We start from the raw sequence: 9,714 nt of genomic DNA, 5'->3' as shown, positions 1-9,714 counted from the left end.
TGGTGCACACTTTTAATCCCAGCACTTGGGAGGCAGAGGCAGGTGGATCTCTGTGAGTTCAAGGCCAGCCTGGTTTACATAGTGAGTTCTAGGCCAGCTGGGGCTACAGGGAGACCCTGTCTCAAAAAGAAAAATAATGAAAGGAAGTGAGGGAGGGAGGGAGGATGGGAGGAAGGAAGGAAGGAAGGAAGGAAGGAAGGAAGGAAGGAAGGAAGGAAGGAAGGAAGGAAAGGAAGGATGTGTTGCTGTTAAGGTCAACTCCATCCGCAGCAGGAGCTTCCTGCTCTCTGCCTGACCTTGTCTGGAAAGTGTTTCCAAGCACAGATGCCTGGCCTTATTTGGAACATGACCTTTGGCATAGTTACCTACAAAAACTGCCCCCAGGTTTTTTCTATATGATAATATAGCCAGATGATAGGGTTCTCCTGCCACATTCAAATAAAGCATACTATGAACACCTATCAGGTGAAGCTTTGACTACCATCTCCACCCTATATTTTTCCCTGACCCCCACTGAATAAATGAGCTGACTCACTGAAGCTGTCTCCTGGAAGGCTTTTTCCTTCTTACCCACAGGTCTGACCCTGTTTGCTGCCTCTGCTCCCTTTGTCCTCGTGGCTCGGTGGCCAACAACCCATGAGGGAAGGGAGAGGGAGAGAGGGAGGGAGAGAGTCATGCTCTTTTTTCCTGAAGAATTCAGAAAAGTGGGCAGACTTTGAAAGCTGCTTGTCTGAGGCCAGAAAAGCAACTGCATTAAGGGGAGGAATTCTGAGCAGAAAAAAGTACTTACTGCATTAAAGCACTAGTTACTCAGCCCATCTCTAGCATGGCTTAAGGTGCACCTACCTTCCTAGGGATGAGTGGTGGCTCAATTGGGCTGTTATGTCTCCACCCAGACCAGAGATTTTATTCTCTTGAGCAGAAGGAGTTTTCTATTTAACGGGCCTTTCCAGCTACTGTAACATTACAAGGCTCATTGAATAAACTAAGAAACAATGAAGAATTGCACCCTTTCCCCCACTGAGCCATCTCTGTCTGGCTCCTCACCTGTGCTCCAGTCTCATTCCTGGGATAGATAGCTTCTGAGAGCACGTGGTAACTAGTAGCCAATCAATCCTCCCCCTTGCCTAGCTGATTGGTCTATTCTCTGGGATCTGCAGGAGATGGAGGCAGGTTAGAAAGATAACTTTCTCAGGTCAACTGTGGTAGGCCCCCAAGCATCTAGGAACAAATCGACTCCATCTCCTGGGTACCTGGTGGTTTCCAGGCTGGTGGGTGGTTGTTTTTCCTCCAAAGCCCTTGGCCAGCCTTTCCTCTCACCAGAGGGCTGCGGTTTGGGGAATGTTTTGACTTGAAACACTCAGGCTCATGGTGGTATTTGGAGTTGTGAGACCCTTCTGTGCTAAAAAAGGAAAAAAAAAAAATGAATGGTCTATTTAGAACCTGCTAACAACCCACAGTGTAAAGAACAGGCAGCAGCTCTACCGCTGAAACGCTGGCTTTTTGAGAGAAGCGCCAGGGGAGCTGGTCATGTGCAATCCATCCCCTCTGCTCCCGTTAGTCCTGCTGGAAGACCCTGCCCTAGCGGTGGTGAAGCTTCCAGAATATCATGCCTTCGTCCTGGCTTTTTCACCAGCCCTCCTCAGCCTCTTCCCAGAATACTCTTCCCCTGGGACCTGCGGTGTTCTTGTGCTATGAGTGAGAACACTTTTCCTAAACCAGATGAGTTTTGCATAGGGAGGGGAGGGCTGTTTGAGAAAGTCTCAAACCCTTAGACATGAGTGGTTCAGTTTGATCTTCTCACCACAGGAGCTCACCTGATTGAGGGAGAACACAAACTTTCTTCTCAGAACAAAATGGTGACCACTGGAGCTGGGAAACATTCCATGGTGTTTCCCTCACCAGAAAATGATGCTCTGCATTGAAACCTGGAATCAGAAGAGAAATGGAAGCCCCTGGTTTCTAAATATTCAATTTATTTAAAACCTGACCAGTTTACTAAAATAACGAATGTTTCCAAGATTACCATAATTAGTAATGAATCCAGAAATAGATCCACCCATTCATAATCAATCAATTTTAAACAACGGTACGATAATAATTCATTCAGGTAAAGCATAGTTTTGGTTTTGTTTTGATTTTCTTTGTTTCATTGTTTTAGACAGAGAATCATTATCTCTGAGGTGAGCAGGGTACTCACTATGTAGCTCAGGTTGTCCTCTAACTCATGATTCTCCTATCTCAGTCTCTGGGGTGCTAAGATTACAGGTGAATGCCACTACACTCAGCCCAGATTCTCTTTTAAAAAAATTGTGCTGGAGCTGGATGTGGTGGCTAAACACATGAAATCCCGGCACTCAGGAGGTAGAGACAGAAGGATCGGGAGCTTAAGACCATCCTCAGCTACCTAGCAAGGCCTACATAAAATCATGTCTCAAAAACATAAAATCAGGGACTGAGGAGATGCCTCAGTGGGTAAGATTGCTTGCTGTACCTGAGTTCAAATCCCCAGCCCCTACATAAAATCTGGGCATGGACACAAGTCCCTGTAACCCCAGCATTTGGGGGCAGAGAAGGCAGATCCCAGAGCTTAATGACAAGCCAGCCTAACCAACATAGAAAGCTTCGTGTTCAGTAAGAGACTGTTTCAAGGGAATAAGACACACAACAATAAAGGAAGACAAACAACATCCTCCTCAGTCTCATGTATGCATCTGTACAAGCACCCTAACACACAAATGTGCACACACCCAAATAACCACACACACACACACACACACACACACACACACACACAGGGGGGCATTACATTAACAAGTAAATAAATTACACTGGTATATTTGGACATTCATATGCATAAAATGAACCTTGACCTTTGCCTCAAAACATATACAACAATTAACTTGAAATACATCACAGTATCAAATATAAAGAATGAGGGGCTAAGAGATGGCTCAGCTGTTAAGAACACTGACTGCTCTTGCAGAGGACCCAGGTTTGATTCCCAACACCCACATGGTAGTTAATTACTATATTAGTAACTTTTCTATTGCTGTGATAGAAACACTGACCAAAGCAATTTATTTCTAGAAGGAAGAGTTTATTTGAGCTTACATTTCAAAGGGGCAAGAGTCCATCATGGCAGGGAGGCATGGTGGCAGAGGTGGCTGGAGGAGGAGTGGAAACTAGGCTCTACATCTTCAAGCAGGCACAGGAAGCAAGAGAGTGACTTGAGATCTGGCAAGGCTTAAGAACTCTCAGAGCCCTCCCCCAGTGACGTGTTTCCTCCAGGATAGCCACACTTTCTAAGGCCTCCCAAAACAGCACCACCAACTGGGGACAAAATGGCCTTAGAGGCTATGGAGGACATTTTCATTCAAACCTCCACAACCATCTGTAGCTCCAGTTCCAGGGGATCTGTTACCATCTTCTGACCTCCTTGGGCATTGCACGACATGGGTGCACTTATACATATGTAAGCAATACACTCATACACATAAAATAAAAATAATAAATAAAATAATTTCAATATAAAGAAAAATCAAATTTCTTGAAGAAGGTAGAAGATAAAACCTCATGACCTTGATTAAGTGTTTTTTTAATTAAAACATAGAAAAATATATCACAGGGGCTGGAGAGATGGCTCAGCGATTAAGAACACTGACTGTTCTTGCAGAAGACCCAGGTTCAAATCCCAGCACCCACGTGACAGCTAACAACTGTCTGTAACTCCAGTTCCAGGGGATCCAACAGCCTCTTCTGTCCTCTGTGGGCATTGCATGACATGGGTGCACTTACCTACATGCAGGCAATACACATATACACATAAAATAAAAATAATAAATTATTAAAAAAATATATATCATAAAAGTAAAAATTGACAAATTAAATTTCACCAAAATTCTAAACTTCTGCTCTTTATTTTATTTGTGTGTATGTGTGTATGTTCATGTGTATGTCCAGGTACATGTTGGGGTGGGGGTTCCATGTGTATGCATGTGCATGAGGTCAACCTCAGGTGCTTTTTATCAGGCACCATTCACTTTGCTTTTTGAGATAGAGGCTCTTCTCAGCCTGGAGCTCAACTAGTAGTGTAGGCTGGCTGGCAGCAAGCCCCAGAGATAAGCCTGTCCTGCCTACCCAGCACTGAGATTACAAGTGTGCACCAACAAAGCCAGCTTCTTTTTTACATGGATGCTGGGGATCAAACTCAGATCCTTGTGCTTGCAAGATAAGCACTTTACTGACTGAGCCATCTCCCCAGTACAGCTTCTGCTCTTTAAGGGAACTGTTAACAACAATGAAAAGACAAACTGGACATAGTGGCTCATGCCTATAGTCCCAATACTCAAGAGACCAAGGCAGGAAGATGGCTGTGAATTAGAGGTCAGCCTGGACTGCATACTACATTCCAGACCAGCCTGAGCAACCGTGTGAAAATCTGTCTCATTTTTTAAAAAAGGGAAGACCGGCATATCTTTTAATGTACATAATATATATTTGATAAATTGATAAATATGCTCATCATTATTAGTCATTATGGAAATATAATTTAAAACCACAATGAAATACCACTATATATCCATATACCATGTATAGAACAATAGAATCTTTCATCTTTTGTCAAGTGGTGTGCAAAAATGGTACACAATTTTCAGTTTATTTAAAATTTCAGCATCCATTTCACATATCACCCAGAAATCCCACACTTACGTAGCTGTCCAAGAGAAAAAAACCCTAGCTCCCCTGAAAGACCTGCATCTAATGTCCATAGCTACTGTAGTCTGCTCTGCAAACAGTGAGATTCAAGAGTCTATCAACTGGTAAGTGGCCTAGCAGTCATGGCAGACCCATACAATGTAACAAAAGTGACAAAAGAGATAAGTGCTCAAGATAAGTTTTCCCAAGAAGGAAAACTATCCAAAGCATGGTGCTAAGTGAGACATCAGTCACCCATGACTACTTACTGTCTGATTCCATTTACGTGACATAATGAAAAGTCAAAATTGCAGACAGAAAACAGGTCAGTATTACAGAGGGCTTGGGTTGAAGGGGGAATTGTAAAGGAATATAAAGCCAGTTTTTGGTGTGATAATATATCAAACACTTTAAAATGTGGATTTCTGTGCTATGTAACAATGCCTTAATAAAATTAGCTTTAAAAAATGAATACTTGCTGGGCATGGTGGCACACAGCTTTAATCCCCGCACTTGGGAGGCAGAGGCAGGCGGATCTCTGTGAGTTCAAGGCCAGTCTGGTCTATATAGTGAGTTTCAAGCCGGCCCCACTGCAGGGAGACCCTGTCTCAAAAAGACGAAAAAGAAAAAAGAAAAAGAGAGAGAGAGAGAAAGAATCCTCAAACCAGCTTGGATCACATAATTGTGGCTCTTTTATCTATATTTAGTGACAATTTCTACCCATAGGGAACAAATTGTACATTTGCTCTATTGAGAACTAGGCATGGTGGGTCACACCTGCAACCCCAGCACTGGCAGTGGATGGAGCCCAGGGTGGAGGGGGGTACTGAAGTAGGAAGACTACCACAAGTTCAGGATGAGTCCCAGCCACAAGTTCCAAGCCAGCATGGGCTACAAAATGAGATTTTATCTTAAAACACACACACAAAAAAATGAGACCATTTTCTGTTTAAACACCTTGCTGTGTGGTATCTTATTATGGTAGCTGTACAAAGCCCAGAGTCCTCCCAACAACCCGACGTACAACAAACAGGAGAAAATTCCAATGCTCTGAGTGTTGGTAGCTTGCCCACACTCCAGTGGTTGCTGGAGCACCTAGGGAGAAATACAGGCCTGACTGATACCCAAAACTCGCACCTTGCCCCACTCTAAGTATCCTAGAGCCCCACAGATATCCCTGACCCACAGATCTAAGTTCCTAGGGATCAGAAAAAGGTCCTCCTCATCTTTGTGCAACATGCACAGCTCTTGCTTGGGAAACGATAAGTAGATTGGATTAACAGATTTCCGGCTGCAGGACAGACCTACTTTAAATATCCAGTTGTTTTCTAGAACAACGTGATAGTATCCATTTTTATAAGCAGTGAATGCAATCATAATAGCTATACTTCACCTACCCACCATGCCTAGGTTGCTATGACTTCCATCCCTTGGTCCTGGGCTAACAGGGCTTACAAGGAGCCTGGGCAATGAATGCTGTGTCAGCTTATATATTCACCTCCTCCACAATGGGAATTGAGTGTCTACAATAAAGCTGAAAGTCAAATCTTCATACTTTTTACATATTCTAGACCATGGTACATTCTAGTCCAGATCTTAAAATAGAATAATTCATTGGTTCTGTTGAACGTTTGTTTGGTTTTTAAATCAGACTTTAGGTTGCTTTTATTTGTTTTCCTTGTGTTGTGTCTTTTGCCATTTTATGTACCAGATCCAGCTGCAGAGAATAATCTGGAGTTGGACTGGAGCCTGATGATGGAGGAGCATTCCTCTGTACTCTGGGCATACGTATTGGAGGGAAGAGACCTTCCTGTTTCATATCATTGATGCTTATAGGTTCAACAGAAAGTGGAATTGATTTTTTTATATTATTTATTGGTGCTTGCGGAGGGATGGGAAGGTATGGGTATGCAACAGTGAGTATGGAGGGTAAAGAACAACTTTATGGAGTTAGTGTTCTCCTTCCACCTTTACACAGTTTCTAGGTTATCAGGCATACAAGACCAGGTGCCTTTATGTGTGGAGCCATCTTGCCTGCCCAAGAGTGAATTTTTTGGTAAATGTATTTTTGTTTTTGGACATAACTAAGCATTAGGTCACTCAACTGTTCCTGGTGTGGAGCATCTACTCTCAGGGAAGTAGCTTAGGTTTTTTTCAACCTAAGACAAATTCAGGTAAATTCATTTGGCCTAGAGAAGTCACCTGTTCAGCTAAAGCAACTCAGAAAGAAAAAGAACTGAAGATGGACATTGAAGAGAGAAAGACCGAGGAGCTATATTGGTTACCTTTCTCACTGCAGTGACAAACCACCCAACAAAAGTAACTTAAGAAAGGAAAGGTCTATCTTTTTAAATTTTTATTTATTATTTTTATTTTATGTGTATGAGTGTATTTTGCCTGCATGTGTGTAAGTGCACCCATGTTGTACAATGCCCATGGAGGTCAGGAGAGGGTGTCGGATCCCCTGGAACTGCAGTTACGGACAGTTGTTAGCTGCCATATAGGTGCTGGGAATTGAACCCAGGCCCTCTGTAAGAGTAGCCAGTGCTTTTAACCACTGAACCATGTCTCCAGCCCCAGTTGGCTCACAGTTTGAGGATACAAACAATTATGTCAGGGGAGGCATAGTGGCAGGACACGAGGCATCTGGTCACATTGCATCCATAGTCAGGAAAATAAAAGCCAGCATGGTGGCACACACCTTTAATCTTAGCACATGGTTGGGAGAGGCAGGCTGATCTCTGTGAGATGTAGACCAGCCTGGTCTCCATAGCAAGTTCCAGGAAGTCTCAGTTGAAGGATTTCCCAGATCAGATTGGCCTATGATCATGCCTGTGATTGTTGACTGATAGGAGTTGGCCCAGCCCACTGCGCATGGTACCTAATCCCTGGGCAGGTGGTCTTGGGTTATATAAGAAAACTGACTTAGCACAAGCAAAGGAGAGAGCAAGCCAGTAAGCATCATTTCTCCATAGTTTCTGCTTCAAATTCCTGCCCTGTTGAGTTCCTGCCCTGATTTCCCTCAAAGGTGGGCCATAACCTGTAAGATGAATACCCCCCACCCAGGTTGCTTTTGGTCATGGAGTTAATCACAGCAACAGAAACAAAACTAGATCAGGTACTTAGCTTACTTTTTCCTTTTTTACTCAGTCCAGAACCCCAGTCCATGAAATACTGCCCACATTCAGGGTGGGTTTTCCCTTATTCAAACCTCTCTGTGCTGGGCGTTGTGGTACATGCCTTTAGTCCCAAACTTGGGAGACAGAGGCAGGTGGATCTCTGTGAATTCAAGGCCAGTCTGGTTTAAATAGCAAGTTCCAGGCTAGCTGGGGCTACAGGGAGACCCTGTCTCAAAAAACAAATGAAATAAAATAAAATAAAATAACAAACTTCTCTGTGAACAACTTCAAAGACATGCCAAAAAATGTGTTTCCATGGTGATTCCTAAATGCAGTCAAGTTGACAAAGAATACTAACCTTTACTACTGCAGTCTGTTTTCTGTTGCTAAAACCAAATACGAGACTGGGTAATTTAGAAGACAGAGGCTTTTTTAGGTCATGTTTCTGGAGGCTGGCAAGGGCAAGAGCGTCGTGCAAGCACCTGGTAAAAATCTTTTTAGTAGAAGTAATCACTTGACAAGACAGAGCAAGGATGCTAGCTTGGGTCTCTCTTCTTTTTCTTATAAAGCACTGATGCCATCGGGACCCTAGCTCATGAACTTCTCTACTACTAGTATCTTCCCAAAGGCCCCACTTCCAAATACCATTAACCTATGAATTTGAGGATTAAGTTTCCAACATAAGAATTTGGGGGTTGAGAAGCCAGAATGTTGTCCACATGGGGACCTCCAGCCTGGAACTTTGGGCAAGAGCCACGAGGACAACAGCTACCAGAAGTGACCCTGAGAACTCAGCCTTGCTCTTCCTGCCCAGCACCTCTCCCCTACAAATCTGCAGGTTTGCTAATGGTGCCTTTTACATATTTCTTGAAACATTTCCTTCCTGTCTGCCTACCACTTGCAACGCCAGGCCCTCATTACCTCCTCCCTCAATCACTGCCTTCTAATAGGTCTCCTCACCAATATGTGCTCCCCTTATATCTAACCTTCACACTGTCACCACTTTTCCAAAATAAAATTTGGGGGATCTTCCTTATCTACTTAAAGCCTATCACATGCCTTCCTCCCTTTTATTCATCAAGACTCAGCACAAGTCTCTTCTAGAAGGTGACCCCTGATGCTCCCAGCTCATCTCCATGACCAGATGTTTTAGACCTCTTATGTATCCTTCCTTACCACACTGGCCTGAACCTGAAGGTTGTCTTTCTACTCCATAGTTCTCAGGTTACAACCACTTCAGGGGCCTTATATTTATCCCCAGCACCTTACCCGAGTCCTTAGGGCAGAAAGATAACTAGTTCTTCTTGAGATGTGGAAGAAGGAAGAGAGGGTAGGAGGCAGGCAGGAAAGAGGAAGGAGGGAAAAACAAAGTCAGACTAGTCTTGAACAATGTCTGTATATGATGAAGTAGTAGCCATGGTTCCCCACCTTATCAGAGAGAGTCCATTTGTCTCATCTACATGGTAGACTTGGTTCACCAGATCGTCTCCACAGTCTCTTTATCTCTGATTCCCAGGACACTATTGGTCTCCCAACATAGGAACCTCAGCTTTAGGGACTCCCTTTCAGGGTCTCCAGCATTTGCCCTGCCCTGATTCCTCCTGCTTGTTCCCAGACCTCCCAACCCCAAAATAGAAGAGCACATGACAGCATCGCTAACTACCAGACCCTGCCATGGATCTCACCAAACAGTTTTGACTCTCTTCAGCGATTTCCTGGCTTGAGGCTGACTTTCTTAAATAGCTAACGTCTAGGTGGCCATGTTTTTGGATCTCCTTCACTGTCTTCTTTTTAAAGTTCATTTGAATCCTCTTTCTACTCACTGCTGGAGACAGTCTAGTGGGGTTTGGAGAAGCCTAGTCCTTCCTTCCACAGGCAGCTTTTCCTTCCTAGGAAA

This window comes from Nannospalax galili, unplaced genomic scaffold (assembly GCF_000622305.1).
Source record: "Nannospalax galili isolate Female #2095 unplaced genomic scaffold, S.galili_v1.0 scaffold227, whole genome shotgun sequence".
NCBI classification, from domain to species: Eukaryota; Metazoa; Chordata; class Mammalia; order Rodentia; family Spalacidae; genus Nannospalax; species Nannospalax galili.
Note: the sequence above shows the minus strand (reverse complement) of the source record.